This window comes from Pinus tabuliformis, chromosome 5_1 (genome assembly GCF_031772625.1).
Source record: "Pinus tabuliformis cultivar Carrire ecotype Pingquan chromosome 5_1, CPIR1, whole genome shotgun sequence".
In the NCBI taxonomy this organism is placed as follows: Eukaryota; Viridiplantae; Streptophyta; class Pinopsida; order Pinales; family Pinaceae; genus Pinus; species Pinus tabuliformis.
The window spans coordinates 241092551-241120056 of NC_142305.1; the positions used below are offsets into that span (position 1 = coordinate 241092551).

The 27506-nt window shown below is 40.4% G+C and overlaps 1 pseudogene; it reads left to right on the forward strand.

Moving 5' to 3' along the window:
* Window positions 1-10700, forward strand: part of LOC149164304 (sialyltransferase-like protein 1 pseudogene) — a 58030-nt pseudogene extending 47330 nt beyond the window's left edge.
* Window positions 10701-27506: the final 16806 nt, after the last annotated feature.

Below are 27506 nucleotides of genomic sequence, written 5' to 3' on the forward strand. Positions count from 1 at the left end.
TCAGTGTTATGCCAACATCCCCAGGATTTGAGCCACTTTTTCAGGTCCAGAGCCCATGTCACTGCCCACAATTTCATGACACCTTCAAAACAATAAAATAACATGGAAATGACAGTACTAAAGCAAATGCTTGAATGAAACCTTGACTAGACCCCTACTACCCATGACAGGAATTTCGTTAAACATGTCACGAATATGTAAACTACAAATGTAAATGAAAATTTTGAGCGTAAGGGTCTCATACTTACTGAGAATCACTAAGAACCATTTATGCCTCAACACATCAACTTCCATTCCATCCATTAGGTCATATTTACATTGATCATTCAATTACAAGTAAAAACATGATGAAAGCCATACATAGATGTTGTCATAAAACACATACATAACTAGCATAATAGCAGTAGAAATACTAATGAAAGTACAACCATATAGACCACATATAATCCATCAAAATACCAATGGAAATACAAGGAGAAATAACCTTTCATTATTGATGCAAAATCCAAACCCGGGATGGGACTTCCATGTTCCACCCGACTGTAGAATGGCTAAGCCAAATCTCTCTTCATCCATTCACCCCCATGCCATATTCCAAGCATGAATATGGGATCTCTTAGAACACATCAATCAAAACTCATCCAGGGCTTCTAGAGGCCATCCACCTTAACCCATCAAATAGTGATTCCACCTCACAGTCGTACATCACAAAACTATCATCAAATCAGTCTATATCCCAGCCATCCAGGGCTCTAGAGCATTTATTCAAACCAAGGCTCTAGGACTAGTAAATCAACTCACAAATCCCATCAAGCTCTTGAGTGTTTGTCCAACCAAGGCTCTAGGACTTAGTAACTCAACTCACCAAGGGCTCTAGAGCATTTGTCCAACTAATGGTATGGGACTAGTAACTCAACCCAAGCTGTTACAGGGCTCCAGAATGTTTGTACAACCAATGCTCCAGGAACTAGTAACTCAACCCAAGCTAAGGAAACATGAGAACCAACCAAAAAAAACAATGAAAGTAAACCCATAATCACCATGGCTATCTAGGAAATGTAAAGGCTAGGCAATCCACTGTCAATCTAGGAAATCCTCCATGCCAGTGACAGACCATGACCAAGAATTCACATGCATATGCAATGCATGCCAAAACTAGTGAAGGAAGCATACATGCAACTCGGTACCTGCAAGAAAATATGATGTAGTTGTTGATCCCGATGCCCTATTGCACTTTCTTGCTCTTCCTTTTCCTTCTTTCTCCAAGAATCCAAGTATGCCACACCCACCAAGAGTGCTCCAATAAAAATCTAAGTCTCCAAGAGTATGAGAGAGAGAGAGAGAGAGAATAATGAGAGAGCTCCAAAAATGAATTGACAAAAGGTTACCAACTGATCCTCAGAATCCTTTTTATGAATGAGGCCTTTATTTTCTTCATTTTTAATTATTTTCCTTCATTTTCCTCCTTACATGAAACATGTGACCTTTCACCTCCTTTTTCTCCTAATTTCCATTATTTTCATAAATAAATGTGCCAAAAATGTCTTTTTGCCTTCCCAAATCCTTAGCCATTACCTTTGCCAATTTCCTTAGCCATAAACAATCACAAGTGATCCCCATTACTAGGATTTTTCCCAACATTTGGCTTGGAATAAGTGTCCCATCATCCATGATTATTATTTTTCCTTTATTAACTTTTATTACATGGAATTTTCACCAGGGTTGTTACCACTTCATAGTCTTTTTATGAAGAACCAAGTGCTTTGTACAACACTAGTCTATCTCATCAGCAACATGGATAGTTAGTTGAAATTTCCATTTTTCCCCGGAACACTCACAAAAGAGAACCTCTACTCAAAAGGGCCAATATCAAGAAAGAGAAATCAATAATATTAGTAATATTGTTGGAGTAGGTGGTGACATGAATTAGCTAGGGTTAAACCTTGAAAAGTCCCACATTGTTGGAGTTAGTTGCAAAAGGAAGAGAAGCAGAACCCTTGTCACACCCAAATATGTAAACATCTAAGTTATGGAAATTGAAAAGTTGAAGAAACTCCAGAGAACCAGACTAGGTTTAAGGGAAAGTATTACAAATTCAGTCTACAGTTGAAGAACTAGCTCAACAAGAGCCAATTGATTTTGAAATTGAATCAACGAGACTGTATCACGTAGCCTACAATAAGATTTTGAGAAAATAAATTTAAAAATGATGAGTTTGTAAAAAAATTAAAGTCTAAAATTTAAACTAGGGGATAAATCCATTGAAATCATTTGAATTTCAGAAAGAAATTGGACATGTATTGGCCACTTAATCTTAGAACAAGAAGTAGAAAATTTAACATTAAAACCAAGGATAAATGAATTTTGAATGTATTTATTATAGAATCCATTGTTTTCTAAACCAATATCCATTGCTAAGCCAATTTTAGCTTGAGAGGACATACTAGAGAGTAGTTCAAGGATAAAAGTGGCATCAAGTTTGCTAGTCGGAATCCAGTAGTGCATTGATGACAATATCAATAAAAGAATTGATACAATCTTAGAAGTGTGGGAGGTGGCTATGACTTCATCCAACTTATATGTGAGAATTAACTCGCTTATTGAATATTTACAAAAGGATCTAGCGAAATATCATTTTTTTATATAAAGAAGCATCAACTACATTCATCATGAAAGCATCATATACGTATGGAGCATAAAGGAAAGAACAAAATATTCCATCACAAGGAATAATCAAACATTTAAAATCCTACTGGAAAGAAAGAATTAAAACACTTCATGAAATAATTTCCAAGTGTGATAGTATCAAATTGGGGTGAAGTAACTTGTTCTTTAAGTTTATTGGGGTAGTGAAAGAATTGGAGGGACCCAATATTATCATGGACGTGATGCTATTAAATATGGAGCAAATTTGGAAATGTGTTAATGTACTAAGAGTCACTTGGGAAAATGAATTTAACCAAATTATTGATTTCCATAAGGAGCAAATAGGGAAATTGTTAATTCATTTTTTTAGTAACAATGAAAACCAATTTGACATAGTACATCAAGGGGTTATGATTTGAAATATATTATTGATGAGTTATTCAAAATGTGAGTGAAACAAGAATTTACCATGGAACTGTTACAAGACTTTGTTGAGCAATGTATCAAAGATACTTTGGACAAGGTAATTACTTCAAGATAATTCATCAAAAATTCTGATATTTTCATTCCAACATACATCCAACATTTAAAAGAAGGAGATTCAACATACAAAAGGTCATTTTCTTCCAACGTTGTGACGGTGTATTTCTATGATTGATTATTTCAGCAAAGGTTTAGGTAACACGGTTCATTTTTAATTGTTAAACTAGGGTTATTAGACTTGTGAGATTTTCTATGTTGTATACACGAGACAATTCCTCACATTTATTTGAATGACCTGCAAAGGAAATTCATGGGAATTTGTTATTGAATGGGAGCTTATACTTATGTATGATACACGACATAGTTATGTGGAACCTAAAACATCCAAACTTTCTATAGGGGTGACTAGCTCATTGTCACCAAGTGTATTTTGTATTTCAGGAAATTATGTAGATTCTACTCATAGAGAAGACTTGAAAATTCCCCAAACCACTAAGTCTAGGATAACCATATATCACACAACCACACTTGCTTGAAATGAAAATAGCACACTTTCTTGACATTAAAATAGCATACATTCTTGAAATGGAAATCAACTAAACTTAAAATGCATTCAAAACATTGTAAAATAAGAATATAAACCTACTTACAGATTTAACAAGAAAATATTGGCATAGTGTTGTACCTTGAGTGGGCCCCTATTCAAGGCCATATTGTGCCTCTATGCACTTAAGCATTCAACACAGGTGAGAAATGATGAGCCCCAGAAATGGCTAACTATATGGGCTCATTCTGTCTATTATTTTCATTTAATCCACCATTCTCAGTAGTTTTGTGCATGTTTCTGAATATATTTATGTCAATAGAGTGAATGGGGATAGTCACTTTGCCACATTCTCTAATGAGTGTTTATTGCAGAATTTTGGACATTTTTGGACTAGGACTAGGCATTTATGAGCATATTGGTAGCCAAACTCGAGGAAATAGGGCTAAGGACTTATAGGAGGGGTGTATCCTTCATTAATGACCCCTTCCTCAAGTTCTCCATCAGCAGCTCGGAGTACAAAGGCCCACAATGATGATTCCAAGGGGCAGCCGAGCAAGTCTAGTAGAGTTGTTGTTATCTTCAGTTTTAGGCAGCCGAGTTCCTTAAGTTTAGGAGGACTGTTGGGAGTCCCCACTTGTATAAATAAGAAGTCTTCAAGCCTCAGTAGGTTAGCCATTTCATAGTAGATTTTCGCACTTTGGTGTAGCTTTGTACTCAACTCATTTTTGAGCTCTTTTGGAAGACAATTTTGTGATGTAACTGCTATTTTTTGATAAATGAAGATGAATCAAGTTTTGAACCAGCACTGATATTTCCTAGGGGGCTGAAGCTCTTGGGTTAGGGCCCAACCCAAGCTGCCCAACACCTCCTTTGTGTATTTATATGCTTTTACTTGCATTCATAGGTTGATTTCTGTTGTTTAGAATTAATTTTGCTTTGTTAAATTAGGTTGCTTTTGATGGTTAGAATAGTTGTTCTTGCTTCAGGTTGATTAGATAGTTTGCTACAGTAACAGAAAAAGATCCAAAAAAGCTACCAACAGGTCTTGATCTCCTTTCTCCCTCCTTGGGACCATGATTTGAGATCAAGGCACTAATATTGCTGCCACCAAAAACACTGTTTTTGCTTTCCCAATGCAATTGTTAGTGTGAGATTTCGAGTTGGAGAAGCTGATATTAGTTTGGATTAACATGCTTAGATAATTTCTTATTCATTTACCATGGTTTTCTCGCATAGTTTTCTGTCCATAAAGCTTTGTTCAACATTTCTCTGGTTTTAGGTCAGAATTTAGGTTAAAATAGACAAAACTCTGTTTTTCGGTTCTTGCTTGGGTCAGTTTTGAGAAGTAAGTGTGTAGCTCACTTGTAGAACACTCCAGCTTATCATTCCTCCATAGAACAGCCTATACCAATTCATCTCTCAAAGATTTCCCCACTCATTCGCCACACTTTGCCAATCTGCCCTAATTTCTGCATTTTTCCACAAAGTTGCTTTCTTGCCCTTTGAACAAATCCAACCATCTCCTTCGTTTCTGATCTTCATTGACAAAGTTATAGACCCCTCAACACCTTCATCCAGCCTTCATTTCCCTCTTCCCATCATTTTTCCACCTACAAACCTCCAAAAACCACTTTCAGCCTCCTCCTGTAGATCCTCCTGTAGAACCTCCTGTAGATCCCCTACAGCCTCCTGTAGAATTTCCTGTGAGTGATTTTTCAAAGTCTGATCAAAATGGAAGTATCCAGAAGGGTACTAGGGACTTCTTAGGGCCTCTCTGCACCTTCCTCACCATCTGCAAAAGCCAAATCCATCTCCCTTTTCCACCAAACCTCTACACAGTCACAACTAGTCAAATCACAAGCATAATAATTCCACATAAAAATACTCAAAAGTACAAAAAGATGATTTCTTCTCATTTCTTTTCAGAAGTAGCTTGAATAAATGAATTTTACCTTTTCAGTAGTCAATGGCACCCATTTCAGTAGTTTCCATCTCTTTTCTTGCAAAAGTAGGGTTAGTGAGTAGACTAGGGTTTGCGTTTCATTTCAAGTTTTCATTCTCTTTTTTCAAGTAGAATAGCCTCTTTCGAGTTAACTTTCTTTCATCACAGTTAACAGCTTCTTCTGAGAATTCATAGAATTTGGCTTAAGCTCCTAGCGAACTTGTGCTGGCTGATCAAGTGACAGCCTGCAGTAAGAGCTAGTACTTGTGCATACAACACCGTTGCTTCCAAGTTTGTTACGAACTACTGGGTTGATAAAAGTAAAGTAGGGAGCCCCAGGAGTTGCAGCATTATTGTTGCAATACTGGAGCTCACCAAGAAATTAAACCTCCAAGCACATACAAGCTAGCACTACAAAATGTAACAACATAAAGAAACATGCATAACATTATACTAATCAAACAAAATAATAACAGAGTATATGTCTCTATTGCCCGATGCTTCAAAGTGCTAGTATATATATAAAAGAATAATTCTTAACTTAGAACAAGTAGCAACAGCATTTCTTCTCAATGAACTAAACAAGGAAAACAATACAAATCAAACTACATCTAGCTAATGATTCCAACATCATGTTGGTAATGTTTGATATTCATGGCTTCTAGTTCTCGTGCACTAAGCAAATGAACCGATAAAATCTCAGGTGTTGGTGCATCTATCAATCCTGGATGTAATTTATCGACATAATCAATCGAGATTCTAGTGTTGGATCAAGATATGATAAAATATCATATGTATTGCAAAACAACGATTTGACGATGTTATACAAATCTTCACAAGTAGAGAGATCACATGTATAAGAAATTTGGCCAACAGGCTCGAGACTCCCAGTGTTGTTGTGCAGTTCGGCCTTGTGTAAGCATCACCAGGAACTCGATACTTGTGGCTGCAAAATGTGTACACCTCAATTTTATACATTGCTGCAAAAATATCGCCAGGGTTTGCAAAAATATTTTGATATTGATTAAAATGGCATACCCCTTGTCATATAAAAGAACCCTTGGTTTGATAATTAAGGCTACCCTGTTGATACTTGGCCAGGTGTATATGGCCATAAAAAACCACCCTATATATTCAAGAGATTTTCGGACATTGATTAGTTCACCAAAAACTATTATATTGAAAATCATGTGTGTTTGTGTGTGTCTATTGAGCCACACACACCCAAATACTTTCTAAAACACTCTTCAATTTTAATCAAAGTGAAAGAAATAAAATACTCAAACAAATGCATATATGTACACCCGTAATCATAAGCAGTGAGAGATATAAGTGATCAAATATGGAGAATGAGCGATATTTAGGCAAAAATGGATGGTTTAATAAGAAAAAAGGATGTTAAATAAGTGATTCATCATCTACACCCAACCAGCTTGGTTGCATGTCCTCATGTAAAATATTATGTTTTAGGGAGTCCGATGTGTAAATCACCCTAATTGTAAGTAGGGTGGAAAAATTCCCTTGGATTATAGTATCGTAATGTCTTGTCCATCTCTGCCTAATTAGAGTGTTCTTCTTCGTCATTCCACTAGATTGGGTATCAATAGAATCTAATGGGGAACCAAAGAGGATTAATTATAGAACATTGCCTGATTAAGGGCTAAGCTGAGATAAGGGTACCCCATGGGATGCTTATTCCATAAGAGTGGTCGCAACCCCTGCCAAATATGGTGTGCCACCAAGAGAGCCTCTAAGGAATAAGTGTGTGCTAACTTGTGAAATTATGTTGCAATGTATTGCTAGTTGTGTCAGATGGTAGCTAAGTCACTAGGGTCTCCCCTTAATCTTTCCAAATGATTGACAACAATGTTAGTTAATGGGTATTCCTCTCGAACCATTAATCGAGCCTCGAGCTTTATTTTGGCATAAAATTATAAAGCCTTTTACATTTAACTAGGTTGGTAATATAGGAAATTATTGGATGGTATAATTGAAAAAAGGATTACTCAAAATTTACTTTGTCAATTTCGGGTTGTACACTTGTTGGGCGTAGCTCAACTTGGCCTAGATTTTGGCAAAGACTCTGCATTTTGAGGAGTGGAGCACATAGTGGAGTGTGCAGTAGAGCAGCAGAACATGAAGTGGGTCACGCAGTGGATCACTTGGAAAATACTGCACAATATAAGGGCGTCGGAGTGGGTCGAAGCCCCTCCTTTTTGTAAAAGTATGTGATGTTGTAAAGGATAATGGGATTTTTGGCCATAGTTTCTTGTTTTAGGGAGTCCATGGTATTTGGACCATGGTATTGTAATGATGTAACCCTCTGATGTAATAGCATATATAGGGTAAAATAATAAGAAGAGAATCATCGATTTTGATCCAGATCAGTGTTATGGTTGAATTATTATGATCTGTAGTTTTGTAGCGAATGAGAGGCTCTGTATTTGAGTGCACAGAGACCTGAGTCTGCAGCTGAGTGCGCAAACAACCTGCAACTTAGTGCACAGACCAAGAACTGTTTATTGTACAAAGATTCGTTATATTAAGCAACAGTTCTTGTGGAGATATCCCCACATTGGGGTGAACCACGGTAATTTGGTTTCTTCATGTGTATATTTTCTTATTATCTATTTTAGAGTTGCAGTTATTACAGTTGCATTTGGTTTCAACACAATGATGGTTTATGGTTTTATATGATATGCTTAAATGATTAATGTAATGAGGCGAAGTGATTTATGAATGATAAGAATAAGAAAACATAATAATACCACATCTCCACTTCCCAAGTCCTACTGCTTCCTAGGCGACATTGTAGCGGAGGACTAACTCCCCCTCGATGAATTTCTGGGAGGTGATATGGCCATCGAATGAGGCCTTATCCTCTTTTTCCAGGGATGGATTTTTTGGGTAGGCGTACATTATAGAGGTATCGTTTGTTTTATAAGAAGCATTGGTATAGTTTACCTGTAGTGGTTCGGTACTAAGAAAATAGATTGTATGAGGGGGTGGTACTACTTGTTAGACTCCGTCTTGTCAGTCCGCTGCAGTCAAATTCACCAAGGTTCATTTCTCGTCACTGGCAGTAGGAAAGTTTCAGAAAGTTTTTATTTTTATTGTCAATAGTGTGAAATTGTTTCTTCTTCAAAACAGTGTTTTGAAGAAGAAATCATCAAATATGTTTGTGTAATAAATAGGTAAATGTTCCAAAGCTCTACAGTCTTCAATGGCAGCAGCTTCAGTAGCTCTAATCCCTGCAGAAACAGCCAAAGAAATAATCAGATGTGTCAAAATGTTTCAAAGTTTCCAATTCTTCAAATGACAGCCCTGTTTCAGCTTCAAAGGCAACTCTGTCACCACATTATCTTCACCAGTTTCAGCAAACAGATAGCTCAATTTTTCATGGAGCTCAACTGTGAATCAACACCCACTGACAGTTTTAAATTAGTATTAAAATTACTGTCGCAGGTCTTCAATGCACCTCGTTACTTGTCAATGGACTTGTATTTTTCCGTAGTTATGTTCCTCGCCAAGCAGATAGGCTGGAGAAAACAAATGAAATCGGAAAACAAAACAAATGTAATTGCAAGTGGAGCATCCAGCAAGGTTTATCGCGCTGACATACCCAACAATGAAACAGTGGCAGTGAAGCTCTATTGTTATATGTCCAACAGGCAGTCTAATGTGTTGGTCTATGAATACATGCTTAATGGGATCCTTGCTTCCCAGTACCTCCTCTTCTCTGGTATTCAAGGATACGATGCCAATAAAAACAATACGAAGACTCTCTATGACTTCCAGAAACAAGTCAAACAATGCGTGAAAAGGAATGGTTTGGGGCTTACGGCAATTATAGTGGACCACTGTAAAATTATTCTTGCATACCCTGAAAGCACAAACAACACCTGGTATAATGAACAATTCAAATTTTATGAACCACTGAAGTACCCATTTGATGTTTGTGAGACCATATTGCTCTAGGAACAGTATCGCAACATGACCACAGTCTTGACAAGGGAGTACCTGGATGCTCGGCCTGAGGGTTGGATGGATTATGCAGCAAAGCGAATTGCAACATTGGGCATGGAAAAATGCTACAATCAAACTCTTTGTGAAGAGTACCTAAGCTTGGTTTTACCATCCAAACCACCATTTCATCCACGTCAATATGAGACATGTGCAGTTGTAGGAAACTCAGGAGATTTACTGAAAAATGAGTTTGGTCGAGAAATAGATGACCATGATGCAGTTATTCGAGACAATGAAGCTCCAGTGAATGAGAAATATGCCAAGTATGTAGGCATGAAGATAAACTTTCGTCTTCTGGTAAGGGGAGTAGCAAGAAACATGATCACAGTTGCCAATGGATCTGCGGATGAGGTGCTGATTATTAAGAGTGTGATCCATAGAGAATTCAATGCTATGATCAAGGAGCTTCCTAATCCGGTTTATCTTTTCCAAGGTGTGGTCCTTCGAAAAGGTGCAAAAGGAACTGGAATGAAATCTATAGAATTAGCACTTTCCATGTGTGATACAGTTGATATATATGGCTTCACTGTAGATCCAGGTTACACAGAATGGACACGCTATTTCTCGAGCCCACGCAAAGGGCATAATCCATTTCAGGGATGAGCCTATTATCAGCTTCTTGAATGTTTTGGGGTCATTAGAATCCATTCACCAATGCGAGAACAGAGAAAACAAGATTGGTCCACTGTTCCGAGCCGAGCAATGATAAATGGGGCTCATACTGCTGTAATGAGGTTAAAAGGTTTCCAAAATAAGCACCCATGGAGTGTTGGACCATTTAGTGCTTGTAAGTTTTGGGCAACAACATCTTCTAAGAATGGTCCTATTTCAGGTTCAATAGACATGAGTCCTGTGCGCAGGGGCTCTAACTACAGCAAATGGGAGTTATTAAAGTTAGTTGATTTGCGGAAGGAAGCACGTGAACACTACAAAAATATGAAAGGTGTCACGATGTAAAAATTAGATAGCAACAAACTGGATGATCTTGTTTGCGTGAGAAGCATCCTAAGTCCCCTATGGATCTCTGCATTAGACGCCCTGCAAACTCTGCGTTAAAAGATCTACGTTTGGATTCGTTGTGGTTGTGGGTTTATATGCGTTTCATGAGATGTGTGAATGTGTCGACCATTGCATATGGTGGAGCAACGTCTTTCATATACAATCATGGTGTGGCCGCTGCAATTCACTGCTATGTGGACTTGCCAAGGAGCATCACTTATGTACGTGTCAGCGCCTGGCAACGTTCAGCAAATTAGTAGATTCGATTTGAAATTGTTTCAATATGATCTTGAGAACGCCGTGTCAGAGGATTCAGCAGAAGAAATAGGATTCGATCTCCTATTAAGGGCTTCAGTTAATAATCCAAATGGATCTGCGCTCCAGTGTTTATCTCTTAATTGGCCACCAGAGGAATTCAAGGGAAACGATGCTCTGTTTTTAGGAAAAATGGATAACTCTTCCTATTCTTACAATTATACTTGAAACAAGGGAAACGATGCTCTGTTTTTAGGAAAAATGGATAACTCTTCCTATTCTTACAATTATAGTTGAAACAACTCATTATTTTTCATCGACCTGTAGGGGAAAGGTTTTTGGTCTATTTATTGTATGTAAAAATGGTTTTGTTTCAAATGGTAACGTGGCTTGATTTGCAATGCGCTTGTCAAAAGGCGACCTCCACATTTCAATGATATTTTGGTCTAACAGCAAAAGGAAATGGAAAGTATAACGTGGCAGTCCAGGTCAAAGACAAAATTTGAAAGAAGACATCGATCATGAGCAGAAAAATAGGAACAGATTGCTTATCCTAGCCTTCAGTTATGATTTGGAGGGTTCACACTACAGCTTCCACATTTGTATTGGTCATAGAAAATGTAGCGATGTTCTTTAGGAACCAATGAGTGGCTTTTTACTATTTTTCATAATGTCAGTTGAAACAGTTCCATCCTTTCATGGATCGGTTTTCTCCTGAGCTTTTTATTGTATTAAAAAACATTTGTAGGTTAGTGAGAGAGAGTTCTGAAAGGTGTGCATGGAGGAGAACAAAGAGCTTCTATTGTACAGTTTTGACAGAGATTTTAATAAAAAATGCAGCTCTGACCCCTGAGATTCCTGTGGTATGAAATTTAACATTTGTGTCATCCTTTGTTTCATATGTAGCCTGTTATGTGTTCATTTCATTTCATGATCATTTCCAATTGAACAAATGAAGTGTTAAGGTAGAATTCATAATTTGTATGCTCTGCCTTTAAGTTTGTTCATATTTGATGTTTTCTTCTGTTTGACAAGGATTCATCTTCTATGCCCTTGTCAACTCCTCAGCAGTCTTGCCGTTCCATTTAATCTCAATTTGATGTTAAAATTTCTTGCCTACCTTGCCTCAGGAGATAATCTGTGTTTTTTATTATATTTCTCTGTTCAAGCGGTTTCTTTGCCCCATGCAGCCCAGAAAACCCCATCATCCATTAAAACTCCTTTTTCTATCCATTTACTAGCCTAAAATCAGTATTCCTTATTGGTCATCTCAGCCCCTTTGAATACTTTTCTGCCGAGATAGACCCAGAGAGAGCCCTCTCCTGTCCTCGTAGGGCTAGCTAGGAGGCTGAGCTTGGTTTGATGTTGCCTTGAGTTTTGCCTTCCTCAGCCTGAGGCAGATTTGAGCGCTAACACTACTCATAGTATGGGATGTTGATATCTCATTGTTGTTTCTTGATAGAATACCCTGTGGGGGTATCCATCTCTATGTTGTGGTCTTGTGATGGCATGGTTCATTGGTAAGGATTGGAATTAGTGCTTCTCTTGCTGCACAGAATTGTGGAAGGTACTGACAATTCCTTGTGTGGTGGAATTGAGAGCATATGCGACAATAAGATCATGTGATTTTTTCTTGTTTAGAGAGGTGTTTGTGGGGAATGTGGGCCACTAAGTGGAAAATGTCATTGAACCTACTTAGTTCGCAACATTTATTGATCAAATGATCGGGTTTATCACATAGGGCACATGTGATAGGTGATTTCCTAGCCAGTTGGTTTTAGGTTGCTTTTGTCTTGGTCTGGCCTGGTGATGGTGATGGGAGGTGAAATCATGGGGGTCTAGCTTTATTGGCCACCTTTTCTCTTCAAACACACATAAGACATTTAGGGTTCCTTCTTCACCGGGTGGGAGAGTGGCTTCTGTGGATTTTTATCTGAATCCAACAGATTAGGGTTTTTGTTCATGAGTTTACGTATGAAAATCAATGCTTTGCGAAACTTGGGAAGGTGTTGGCACCTCTTCATATGATGGTTTTCATCGCAGATCGTGCATATATGTTGTTGGCATCTAGGTTTGTTGTTTTAAGCAACCTAGGTAGGCAGGTAGTTCTGGTAATGTGTCTGCAGCTTAGGGGAGAGGTTCACCGGATGAGTAGGTTCATCACACATAGCACATGGTAAATCAGAGGATGGGTGTTGTTGCTTACGCTGCCTTCGTGTGTTGTAGGCAGTTTTTTAGAGCATGAAGCTAACTCATCTTGAATGTAGAAGATGTTTTGGCATTTATTTTCCATTTGTGTGCTGGTTGGTGCTATTGGCTCATTCATGTTGGTTTGAATGAGTGTATTTAACATTTTTTAGTATCGAGGGATATCAGGACAATGATAAGTATAGTGGCCATGTTTTTCGCATATAGTGCATGCATGGCTGGTACATATTTATTTGTTATGCAAATGCATTGTTTTTTCTCCTTTTGGAGGAGTTGCAGTTGGCGATGTTTTGGTGGAGTTCATGAGAGTTTTTAACTCATCTAATTCAGAGCATATGTGAGTTGGGTGCCTGAACTCTTCACATAAAGCGCAGGGTTGTAGGGTCCTAGATGAGCTTGAGGACTCTCCTTTTTTACTGTTTTGTCTAGCCTTTTTTCTGGCCTTGGTTGGTGCAGGTGTAAGACGGTTTCGAGTAAGGGTGGTTTCCTGAGGTGGAGGTACAGGGATATTTCCTATCGGAATGTGTCTCATCTCATCTGACATGGTCATGGGGACCAAGTACCAATTGGTATTGTGAGAGCCATATTTGGTAATGTAAGAGTTTCCATGGCTTGGTGTGAGACAAAGTCAAGTGGGTGGCATTAAAAAGGGGGTTTGCGTAATGCTAGGAGGTAAGGTAATGACTTTATCAACAACTGAGGGTATGGTATCCGAAACTAGTTATGAGTTTGGGGTGGTGTTTGATGAAGTCATCATGCACACCAATACTCTAGTTGATGGCTTAAACTAACTCAGGCTGAGCTCAGTGTAAGTGGTGGCCACCTCTTGGGAGGATGATACTAAGGGGAAAACGACATATAGTGTGGGTGAAGTTGCCTTCTCATAGTATGTGAGTTGATCAATGGTAATGACCTTCCCATGGTGGGGGAACATCATTGTTCTGAACACTGATGAGGTGGCTGCAAGAATTTCATACATATAGCTTCGACCTAGTAGGATGTTGTAATACAACTGGGTGTCAAGTACTTCAATGTCTATTAACACTTTTTTTTTGGCCAACTTAACTGGCATGCTAGGGTATAAACCAATGGGAGCTGAAGGGCATCCATCGTATTCTTTGAGAATTATGTTAGAATGCTTAAGTTTAGGGGATCCTAATTTTTTCCAAATGGATTTGGACATGATGCATGTGGAAGCCTCTTTATCAATGATGCAACGATGGATGTTGACATTCTAGACTAAGATAGGGATTTGGAAAGCGACGGCTAAGGGTAGCCGTAGAGTTGCTTTTTCCAAGTCACAAACCATGAGGCGAGAATCACATGGGTCGATTGCGCCTAGAGCAGAAAGTAGGGCTTTCTGTTGGGTTGGGCACGTTTGGATGACTTCGAGTGCTGACATAGCTGATGGTGATTGTGCTAAGTTGTCAGCTATGTTGTAGCTATGCTTTGCTTTTGATTTGTGTGTTGTGCGCCGTAGAGGTCCTTTGACCATTTTCGGCATGGCTTCTATAGAAGTTCGAGGGATGGTTAATGGCCATGTAGGTATTGTCATAGGCATGGTGGATGGATTGGTCTCTAGGGGAGCTTCATAACTTTGATTCCTTGTTTGCAAAAGGATATCTTCCCTTGTCATGAAAATATCGTGATTAGGGGCATTATGGAGGTTCCCTCTAAATGGATGAGTTTGGGGAGTTTGTTGTTGGGTGTTAACAACTCCCTGATGGGGGAAGGGGTCCAACATCACCCCAACTTGTTGACCGCCTTGCCCCCTATTACCTTGTATCATGTTTAAGTCAGGAAGTTTAGAATAGAGGTGGGTATAATGACCATACTCTCCACAAATGGCGCATGCGTACTGGAGAATAGTGTTATGGCCCTGTTTTTGTATGTTATTACTAGTCATACCCTAGTTTTGGTTTCGGTTGGGTTTATACTTTACTGGTTCCCTTGGGGTTTGCAACTGATTGCTGCCCGCCCCCCCCCTGCTCGGGTTCTCCCTTTGGCTTTATTTTTTATTTTGTCTTAGCAGCATCGGAAGGATTAGTTGAATTCATTTGTTCCTTTGGTTGTTGTTGTGAAGCAAGAGAAGATTGCAGTAGATTCCCCCGTGCATTATTTTGCGTTGGCGGGATGTTCTATTGTTGTACTGGGAAAGGATAGTATTGGTTTCCTTATCACTAGTTAACGTATTGACTCGAGGGACCAGATATCTTGTCCATACTCCAAGAGAAGTATTGGTTTCCCTGAGGGGGAAGATAGAGTCTCCTTGCGGGGGTTGGTATTGGTTAACCCTATGGACTATATTCTGCATTGGTGTGGGTTGACCATTATAGTACCCAGAATGTTGCAATGGTGGTGTGTTATGGGTATCATCATATGCTTGGCCAGTGAACGAATAACCAGGGTTTTGGTAGTTGTTGCTATGGTGATTTTGGGATAGGGACCTAATTAATATGTTATCACTACTGGATGTGCATATGATCTCTTTATAAGTTTGCAGGTGCGGGGTGTCTAGAAGCACATTATAAATGTACCCATACTTGGTATAGATAAGCTCCAGTTGCTAGGATTTACTAATGGCTTATTCCTCAGTTTGCGGGGATGAATTTTCCATGTACTAAGAGATTTATGATATGAGGGATCTCAGGAATATGTCCAAGAGGACTTTATCTTCAAACTGGGTTTTGCACAGGCTACAACGTTTTCACCATTCATGGAGGTGGTCTGAGATGTGAGTAGCGGGTGTTTGTTTAAAGTTGGTGAGGAGTTCCAAACCCGAATCGTGGTGGACTGGGAGCTAGAATAAGGTAAGGAAAGCAATAGCGAATGAGCTAACATTCCCATGCGATGCAGAGGGCTAGTCCACATACCATTTCATGGTGGGCCCAATTAGGGTGCGTTGAAATAGTTGTAATCTAATAGTATCTTCTGTGATACTATTAGATGAACACCATAGATGAAATGTCATGACATGGTTTCCTGGGTCTTTGCCCTATTTTCCCTCAAACTTTGGAATGTCTGAAGGGAGCTTGGTGGGCATAGCTGGCTAATTTTGGCCATGGGCGATCGGTTCATTGGTTAGCTTGCTCAAATCTGGTAGATTTAGAGAGTCTAGGAATTGGATATGTTCATTACCTACCATTGCAAAATGATTCTGGACAATTATATGCAACAAAGTCCTCTGTGGGGATGTCATGGGAAAATTACCTCGATGGGTACCTCGGGGATTGTCTGGATGAGAGGTGTGTGCGCTTCCAAAGGGGGTAGCGTATGAGGATCCTTCTAGAGTGGTGAAGGGTGTCCTTTTTCGAGGAGGATTTCTGAGCAAAGATGCAACAATAAAGGAAAACCCAATAATGGTGGCTGAGTGACGTCCTCTCTGCCTAAACAATGGGAGTCTTGGCACACCTCCTGACAATGGGGGGAGGTTTACAAAATGTCTAGATTGGCGGGGAGTCGTGAGGTCCCCTGTCGTGTCAATTTAGAGTGTGCGCTACTTTGTGTTTGGTGAAGGAAGTAGATAAATATCAATGCAATTTCATCAAATACATAAAACAAAGTGAAAACATAAATGGTTTATTTTCATTTAATTTAAACTATGTGATCAAGCAAACAAGAAAAAGGTTTTTGTTTGTTGCGTATGATAAAAAGTCCTATGAAGACCTAATCATGTTGTCCACTCTCAAAGTAACAGGACCTTATGAAGATATCCTTTGATGGGTCTTGGGGCAACGTCTCGAAAGAATTGGCGACACTTTCCAGCAGTCGAAGAATCAACCAAGGAAATGGTAATGAGGCTCAAGTGTTGCTTGCACCATCACCTATAGGGAAAGGATGCCGTAGATTTTGTCACTAAGTACCTTCATCCCACATGAGCCTTCGATTCTTTAGCTTCTTGGTATTAATTTACCAGTACTGAGCACTAGATGGGATAGGTAGCCCCAAAGAGTACCACATGCACTAGACCTAAGCTGAACCCCCTCTGAATCGAGTCTCTGCAATGCTCGAGCATTATTTTCCTTGGGATGATTAAAGGATTTTTAAGCTCCCCATAAAGTCAACAATTATGTTTCAATGGTGTAACATGACCATGGTGGCTTATGGGATGCCTAACCCCAATGTTCCTAACTTTAACTATAAAAAAAATTGGTGGCCCCTATGGGAAATTTATTTGGTTCAAGTTATGGTTGTTTTTAAGGAGTCTTACTTCACTTATGGAGTGATTTTGTAAGCCAAAATAGACTAAGTACCCAAAGCTCCACAAACCTAGAGGCTTTCTTGAGTACAAAGTGTATGAGGACTTAGTGGGTGATGCAAGTGAACATACAAAGTGTGATAAGATGTGGATATGCAATGATCCTTTTCAATATCCTTCTAATTACACTAAGTGTTGATTGTTCCTTTCATGGAAAAAAGAAATTTTTCTGTGGATTATGGGCCACTTACCTTTTTCCTATTAAAATATGTGGAGTTTAATGAGGGAGATGGAAATTCAAATGTTTTCGAGAAGGTTTTCATATGCAATCCAAGGTTAGTCTAAGAGATGGAAAAGAAACATAGACTAATTACTTTCTCTAGTAACATTTGCTTCTAGTCCCCAAAAAAATGCTCTGGTTATGTTGATGGGATGGAATTTTACACCAATAGTCAAGGGGATCTCCCCGGTGTAGGTTCCCAACTATAGCCTGCACCGTGTGCACTGGGGATCCCATCCGATATGTAGGCCCGGCTGTCGTTAAGTTTTGTAGAGATAGCTTCGGACGGAGGTGGGATATGAACTTAATTGAATGTATGAACTTTAAAAAACACAAGAGGATAATTAACAAATATCCTGAACCATATATACCATGAATAGCCAAAATGTAAATGACACAACCTTATATAAAGTTATTGTTAACAATACTTTAGATAAGACTTATGTATATCAGATAGATAATGTTAACAATTGCAAATCAGTTCACAACAATCAACCATTTATAAGCATACATATTGTGCAATCAAGACAGATTATACTAATACCAAGATAAATAGTTCGTTGGCATGAGCATAGAGTCAGTAAGCCAAATACCATTCATATGTAGCGAAACCAGATTTGAAGTATGAAACAACATGTGAGGAGACTGTACATCAAATAGATTTCAGGAACATTCGATCCATGAAGTGAAGAAAATACTCATGGCACAAGCACAAAGAGATTTGAAGAATCCAATAGTGAATACGTACAATCAACTCCTGTATTAATTAGAAGGACATCAATTCTCTCAAGTATATATATATATATATATGTATCTCCAAAATAGTCCTCAGCAAAAAGCCCTTACAAATGAGGCATGAGGTTATATTTATAGGATAAAAGTGACCATTTGGTCTACCCTTGACTCTTGGGCTACCTCATGACCTTTCATCTACCAGGTGACTCTTGGCATTCTACATGACATTTCACATTCACAGGGAATTATGTGCTACTGTAGCACACAATGTCACAAAAATGGCTATCAACCTAATTGACTAATCTACTGATGGAAAGTTCCGGAATGTTGAGCCTGAGCTTTTCTATCAAATAAGTGCGCCATATGTTGTATTCTGCTGCAATAGGAGAGATTTGTGGCTGGCCTTCATCATGTCGATGTAAGCACTCAAGTGCATCCGAGAGGAGGGTGTTCCATTTGGCATGTACATGATTATTCAAGGTACCCAGCTTGGTGTAGAGCCTCACTGGTTCTACTACATAACGCTTGATATTTTCTTTGGTGATCGACATATCTCCCGTACGGGCTGCTTGTCTATATGTCTCTACAAATGCTTGTAATTCATTGTTGATCTCCTCCTGATTTTTTACCTGCCCAATCTCTCCTATAGAGGGGGCCCCATGTAGTTGGATCACTAATTCCAAGCTATTGAACAACTGTCTGTAGGAGGCCAACACCCTCTTCGCATCTTTGGCTAATTTTTCTCTGGATTGAACTTTGATACGAAGTTGGACCCTAGTATTTTTCATAACGATCCAATCTTTCCTAGGGACCACTGTCGGGGCTTCGGGGTACTTTTCAGACCATTCGTGTATTCTATCCAAAGCGGTCATGGCTTCTTTGAGCATGGAAACCCTCTCTTTTGAGTGAGTCTGAATGGCCACGATGGGTGCTACAGTGTGGTGCAGTTTTTCCATTTCCTCATAAACTACTGCCGCATTCTCCCCAGGGTCTTTGTTTCTGATGCAGTTACTTCTTGGAATTCTGCTGAGCTTGTGTGTAATAAGCAGGGTGTCGCGTTCTCCTCCTCCATCCTTTTCTTCTCTTGTTCTGCTACAGTGGCCCTTTGCTCGGATGTGTATATCCTATTTTGCAAGTCTACAATTTGTTTACTCATTTGGGCTACGTTGTGTTATGTGGCAGCCACGAAAGCTGTTTCAGTAGAGGCGATCATTTGAGGATTTGTCATGATATTGGGCATGTTACCTGTTTCCGTAGTTACTGGCAACGGGTCAGCTGGGTTACTGCTGCAATATTTCTTCCTATCCTGTATAATTTTGAGGTTTATTTCACCAAATGTGATTTTAGTTAGATCTAAGACCTCCTCATCTTGATCTTCTGAGATGCCCAACTCTCAGAGGGGAAGGTGTCCACCAGTGAGGGGAGTAGCGGGAGGTACATCTAAGGGATGAAGCTCACCTTGTCCTAAGCTGAAGTCAAATGATTTGCTTGTCTCCCCTTGTTCATTTTTCTCGGTTTCCTTTTCCTTGTCTATCCTAAGCTCTTCTTCCCGATGCCTCTTTTCTCCCTCTGCCAGTGCCCGTTGCTTCTCTAATTTCTCCTCCATGTTCTTTAGTTCTTGTTCTAATCTTTTGTGCTTCTCTTGTTTTCTCCTTTAAGCTTCCTCTGCTTGTTTTTTCTTTTCAGCTTCTTCTTGCTTTCTTCTCTCTATCTCATCTTGTGCTTTCTTTTCTTCTTCTTGTTTTCTCCTTTTCTCATTATGGCTCTGGTCGCCGGAGTCCTGCAATCGTTTTCTTTCCAGTTCTCTTTGCCTCTTGAGCTCTCGCTTCTTCCTTGCCAATTTGGCATTTCTTTGTACGAGCGTAACTTCCTCTTCCTCGCTGTCGCTTAGGGGGTCTTCAACCTCTTTTCCTTTGCGTTTCCTCAATTCCTCGGCTCCCTTTGGTGTTTCGTGCCATTGTTTCTTCACAGTTGAAGCTCTTTCTCTGAGGCTTACGTCCTCCTAGGAATCATCAAGGAGCTCATCCTCTATGGCCTATTGTTCACTTGGGCTGATTTCCCTCGTGGAGTTATACCAATTCCTAATCCCATCCTCAAGGTCCTTCTTGGTGTGGGCATAAGACCAACTGAATTTTTCCTTCTTGCAATGGGTGGCTATGACTTTCTCAGGATCATATGTTTGGTAATTCAAGGTCACGAAATGGCTCCCATCCAACTCTTCGGCTTCTGCTTCTACCTGTTTGAAGTTTTCTACCATGTATGCCCCAATAGTGAGAGGAAAAGGTGGCCATGGTTTCTTCTTGCCTTTGTTCAAAACCTTCGAGAAACCCTGCGTCATTTGGTAACAGACCTCTCGCAGAAGTGTCCTATCCATGATGAACTTGGGAAGAGCGTGAGGAGATTTATGAGTACCGAACACTCTAACGATTATTCCGTCATCAATGGCGAACCAATGAGCTACTTTGACCACGGTCTTCATGGCTCTCCATGACATGCAATGTGATTCTTCTCTGAACAATAGTTGGTATAATGGCATAATAAATGTTTCAGATATTACATCCAGCATGCTTCTATAAGCTATGTCGTAGAAGACTTTGTAGTGGTAGTGGACGGGTTGGGCTGCTGATGTGTCCCAATTGCAGCTCCAGTGCTCGAAGTAGCACCTCGAACAGACAACATTAAGGAGGTATGACGACATATAAAATTATGAAGGCTACTCGAGCAGTGGGCTTTTGGAAACAACTATGTTTGACCTCAAAGATGATGAGAGGATGCTTGCCCAATTAAAAATAGTTCCTTGAGTGGTGACATCATAAATGGGAGGGACCCATGTGCCAAAAAAGACATCACAGGCTACCTTGTCATATAACTGGCACATCATCGCAACGATTAACTGATATAATTTGCGTAACCCCTCTGTCTTGTAAGCCTGGTCTGTCCTGACCCGAAATTTTGCCGGGTCTTTCCACCAATCCATTAAGATGTCTTTCATTGGGGTTGTGAACTCGGTGAGCCACTTGGTGTTAAAATTCTACTGCCTCTCAGGCAATCTGTAGTAGGTGTTGATGTCTGTTGGAGAGATGGTGGCTATGGGTGCCCCGTCATGACCCCTGATCATCCAGTCATCTGTATCTGTACACTACAAGATCCATTCAATGGTTTTCGTGTACGGGAACACTGGGGGATGTGCCACTAATTTATGTAAATCTGACTTCTTGATGTTGATATATACCTGGAAGTCTTCCTGTGTTTCTGGAATATCTTTTTAGAAAATTCCTCATAGATCATATACCAGGAGAGCCTGGTGGTTTTACTTATGTTGCAAGTAGTGTCTCCAAAGATAGGTGGCTTTTCTTATGGATTGACCTCCCATGCCCCACTTCTCGAGGTGCCTTGAGCAACTTTAGCAATCGAGTGACCCATTTCATCTTCGATAGAAGAAATGGATATGCACTCAAGCTCGACGTCACCTGGCATGTCAAAAGCATAGTTCCACGATGAGATAGATGGCATGAAAATCAATTGAAACCACAAAACAAAAAGGAGTCTTAGTCAGTGATAGGAAGGTCGCGGGGAAGGAAAGTTGCACAGTCGTAGATTTCAATAATGCGACTGAGCGACTAAGATCATAGGTCACAGTGAAAATGAGGTGGCAAGGTCACGGTGCAAAAAATCTGGTGGTAGGTCGTACAACGGATGGTGGTCGCAAATCGCAACCAGATGGAGGTCGCGAAGTCGCATGGGAAATGGTATCGCAGTTGTGGGACGCATGACTAAGGCTCAGAAAAGCTCAGAGAAGGCACTAAATGGCTTTGGGAGGCCAGGGTCACCCTCAAAGGGATAGATTTTAGGCTTACTAATAAAAGTGAGGGGATCAGGGTTAAGACAAAGCACATTTTCTGGGTGCAGGCACAGGAGGAAAAGGCTAGGGAAAACTATCAAGTATGAAATGAGAGGAATGTTAAGTAAAAAAGGATAAACCCTAGTGCGAGAGATAAGCCAGAGGTTGGGAGGGGAAGATAGTGACACTTGTAAGGAAACAATGATTTCAGGAGGGAGGACCATTACTTACTGAAGCTGGATGCGCGCGTGAATTCGAGTCGAAGGGGCTTCTAGCTTCCCATGTGACCAACAAAGCCTTGAAAAATGCGACTGGGTGACCTCTTATATATAATATAGTCGCACATGTGGGGGTCGCTGGTGGGCTCCAATATTGTAGCAATAATGCTACAACTCCTGGGGCTTCTTATCTCTAATTTTATCAACCTGGTAGTTCGTACAAACTTGGAAGCGACGGTGCTGTATGCACAAGTACTAGCTCTTGTCGCAGCTGTCACTTGGTCAGCTGGCACAAGTCCACTAGGGCTCAAGCCAACTTCTATATGCTCTCAGAAGAAGCTTTCTAAATGATGGACGAAGGCTATCTCAAGGGAAATTGATCTACTTTGCAAAAATGAACTGAAAGCCAACCAAAGCATGGAAACCCTAGTAAACCCTAATCTGACTAGTTTAACCTCTATGGTGCAATAGTGAGAGTGAAAATGTCTACAAATGATGCCATTACTTCTAATGATGTGAAATGCATGAACTCAAACTACTTCTATGAAAAAGAACATTGTTTTTGTATTTTTGCTTAAGTGGATGGAGTGATTATGAATTTGTTTCTTATTAGGGTTTGGCTGTGCAGAGGTGGTGTGAAGGGAGAGAAAGCTTGGGAAAGGTCAGGATGGCTAGGAGAGGTCCCAGAGGGTCCCTAGCATCAGTCCACAGAAGTCTACAACGTTCAGATGCTCGGCAACCAAGTTTGCAGGCTTCTACAGGATGTCTGCAGGGGATCCTACAGGAAACTAAGGAATTCTACAGGAAATCTGCTAACTTCTACAGGATGTGCTGTAAGTGGAAGTTTTGGGTGATGGTGAAGTGATGGAACAGTATGGGTGGATAGGTAAGGTGGAGATGGAGCTTGTGATGACTCAGGGGCAGAGAACCAGGATGGAGAAAGAGTGCACGAAGTGGTTGGTGGATAGAAGGATGGGATCAACGAAAGGTCAAAAAGATGAAGCTACGTAGGCAATGGAAGAGTTGGAAGGTGAACGAGCTGAACAGAGGTCGAGTAGGTGGCTTGAGGAGAGGTTAAGAAGAAGAAGAAGGAAGTAGAATGATATGGAGCAGTGTAAATAAAACAAATTACTTATGTCTTGCACCAAAAACGAGAATTCATTAACCAGTGCTACCTGTGCTATTAAACCAATGAACAACGATGTAAATCATGAAGAAAAGTCATGCATGTAATTGTAATGATGAAGTATGGCTCAAGAGAAAAATGCATGGAAGGATCCACGATTAAACCGACTGTGTTGCAGCTTGCATAAAAGTAGAAAAGACTGTGTTTTTTGGTGGTTGGTATATACTGCACCCCAATCCCTAAAAAGAGATGGCAGTGGAGGCACTAACAACCTTTTCTTGGAGCTCCAGTGGATTACAAACCTCCTATCCTAATCTAAGCAGCTGAAAGTAATTTAACCATAAGCTAATCCTACTCAATCTTATTAAAGAAATCAAATAAGCAAACTGTGTTCTCTGAAATGCATATCAAAACAAGGAAACAAAATGCTGGAAAGAAAGGTAAATAACACTACAAGAAGAGGAGATCTATTGCTCTCAGGTTGGGCCCTAACCTGAGAGCTATAGCTCCCTTAAAAGCTCAAAATTAGATCCAAATCTGCTTGCCTTTATTCATAATCAAAAGTCTAATGTCATGCCAAAACTGGCTTACAAAAACAAACACCGAGCTATGCTCAAAAATTACAATATCAGTCCAAAAGTTCAAAAAGCTCCTAACAAAGGCTACGGCCTTCATATTTATACAAAATGAAGATCAAGCTGGCTTCCTCCATTCGTGGAGCTTGGCTGTCCAACTGAAAGTCAAACTGTTGTAAAACTGCTAATCCTGTAGAACGTGTTGGCTGCCTTTAAGCTCGGTGGGGAGAGCTGTTAGAGCTCGGAGTTAAGGTGAAAATCACGAGGAGGGTCATCAAGACTGTGGAAAACCTCCCTATGAACTCGCAATGTCACCTTTGCTGTCTCCTTATCTCCTTTTGCGTGGTCTTTTGCTCTCTTTAATGCCAAGAACCTGAAATCATCATGTATTAGTCACATAGATATAATGCCTGCCCTTCTTCCTACAAACAACACGAATATACTAAGTAATGAATGCATAAGTGGTAAAAGATGAATGGTTGAAAAAGGTAAGTAGGCCAATATGAGCCCAAATTGTACCAAAAATTGGGGCTCATCAGTCGCAAGGGTCGAGAGTGCGACTATCGCGACCAATGAGACCATGTGACCTAGGAGGTTGAGAAGTCACATGGGTTGCGTGGTCGCATCGGAGGATGGAAGGATGTGATGCAACCTTGCAAGCTTGCAACCTTGCGAGTCACGGAGTCACATAATCGCAAAGTCGCGCATATGACTGATAGGGAATCAAGGAGATTTTGCAACCTTGCGACTTATGCGACTCAGAAGGTCGTGAAGTCATAATAACGTTATGAGTGTGGAGGTGTGACTACGCGACCTTGCGACTTGTGAGTTGTCGTGGTCGCAATGGTTGTTATGGTCGCAATTATTAGCCATAGTCGCATTTTGACTCTCTGACCGACCTACCAAGGCAGGAACTGGTGACTTGGCTTAACTTAGCCAAAACTTAGATTTCTCCTTAGGTTTACTGAGACTGATGAACTTTTCGGGTAGAATCTGGCGGGGCTAAAGGTTTTGACCTAGTGTAGGGGCTTAAAAAATTTAAGGGTGCCCGGATTTTTAGAGTGGTTGTTGTAGCAGCTACAACAATTAGCGATTTCATGGAAGAATCCAGGATCTCTGACATTTACGGGCCTCACTTAAGGGGACTTAAGTAAATATCACTTCATGGGGTTGTGGGTCCCACTAATGGTATGCCGAGCCTCCCTTTCGAACTTAATCGGTTGTCCCAATTGGCCTAACATGATTTTTACACACGCAATAGGGCACTACCTCCTACTATCTTGGAACCAAAAGGGAAACTGAAGTTACACTATGGGCTTTGAAGTATTCTCACTATATCGGTCATGGTACTCTAGTGTTGCTCCGCTGCCAGCGGGCCTGAACAGTACCTCGGCGGAGTCATTACTTAGAAATCGCAAACGTTGCTCTACTACTAGCGAGCTTCGACAATACCCTGTCAGAGTCATTGCTTCACCTCTTTGCGCAGGAAGCCTTTCTTAGTCCTTTAGCCCTTATTATGAAAGGATGGAGGTGCTCATTGGAACTTATTTGCCTGTGCATATATGCACTTATTTGATGAAGGCTTGAAGCCTGGGCGGACGAGGGATCCCGACTTATTTGACTTGCAAAGAGGTTGTTTCTAGTTTTTCAGAGACCTTATTGTTTTTCCGAGATATATGTATGCTCATTACTGGTTTCTTCAGTTTCTCTTTCATTCCCAGAACTACAGGTGAGCTAGAATGACTTCAAGATTTTTGACCATGTAAGTAGCTGGGACAGACTGACGTGAGCATGAATGAGGACCTGTGCATGCCATCGAGTTCCCCATTGTCACCAATCCAACCCACAATACTCTTGTCGCAACTTAAGATTTGGTCTATTAATGGATCCGGAAAGCATTTGTGGGAGCCAAAGTGCAGGGCTACTTTAACTTTAACCTGCCATCTCTACTTTATTCCGAAATACAACAATTAAATTAGCAACTGAAACTAACTGACAGCAAATGCCAACTATCTTTGAAAGCAATGGTAAACTATAGTACAAGGTGGGGCCAGCAACTCTAGGGTTTCTAGGTGAAGTAACTTTTTAGGTCATGGTCGTTCATTGGGGGGGGGGGGTTCCACTCGCCCTCCCAAGGTTTGCAATTTGAAGGTGTGATGACCAATTTTTTCTACGATCTGGAACAGGCCTACCAACAAAGCCTGAAACTTTGTGTGTTTTCCTTTATCCTCGTGAACCCGATCCCACTTGAGCACGAGGTCCCCTACCTCAAACTTGTGGGACCCTGCGGATTTCCTATAAAACCATCTCTTGATCCAAGCTTGGTGGATGACGAACTTTTCCTTAGTTTTGGACCTTTCTTCTTCCAGTTTTACCAAGGTATCGATTCGGCTTTGAATGGACAGGCACAGGTTGCCTTGTGACTCTTGAGCCACCCTAAGGGTGGGGAGATACAAATTGGGTGGCAGGATGGGTTCTTTCTCGTAGACTGAAAATACAGAGATGTGCGGATTGATGTTTTGGGAGTGACCCAGTCAGCCCACAGAGCGTTACTGAGGACATTGTGCCAATTCTTCTGCTGTGAGAGCAGGGTTTTCTTGATGATACAAATGAGTTTTTTGTTGGTTGATTCTTTCGGGTCGTTTCCTTGGGGATAGTAGTTTGCCGTATGTTTTAACACAATGCTATTTTCTAGAGCAAAATCATATAATTTCAAAGATGAAAAGTAAGTAGCGTTATAAAAAACGAGGTTGGAACATTGAACCTGGCCATGATGTACTGCTTAATAAAGGATATTACCTCATTGTCATTAACCTTTCACAATGGGATTGCCTCTACCCATCGGGTGAAATAGTCGGTGGCTGTGAGTATGTACCTGTGCTGCTTTGACGAGTTAGGGATGATCTTGCCTATGACGTCCAAACCCCATTGTTGAAAAGGTTCCTCGACTGCTATGGGTTGTAGAGGAGCAGATGACCTTGTTTGTCTGCCTGCATGCTTCTAGCAAATCGAACACTTTCCTACATAGGCATGAGCATCTTTGAAAAGTGTGGGCCAGTAGAAACCTGCTTGCATGACCTTGTGAGCCGTGGTGTCACCTGCATAGTGACCTCTTGCTGGTTCGTCATGTAGATCTTTCAGCACCCGTTGAGCCTCATCGTATTCTAAACATCTCAGTAATATACCGAGGTGGTGCTTTCTAAAAAGGTTCCCTTGGACCATTTGATATGAGGCATCTTTAAGCCTAACGACTCTCCTCTGTTTAGCGGACATGGTTTCAGGCAAAGAACCCTGTACTAGGTATTGTTTTAAATTAGCGTACCATGATGAGGAGTCATGTGAGCCGAGGAGTTCATTTTGGTACATTTCGATCTCGTGCTCCCAACCTTCTATTTCTTTAGCCAGTTGATTAGACTCTACATTCTAA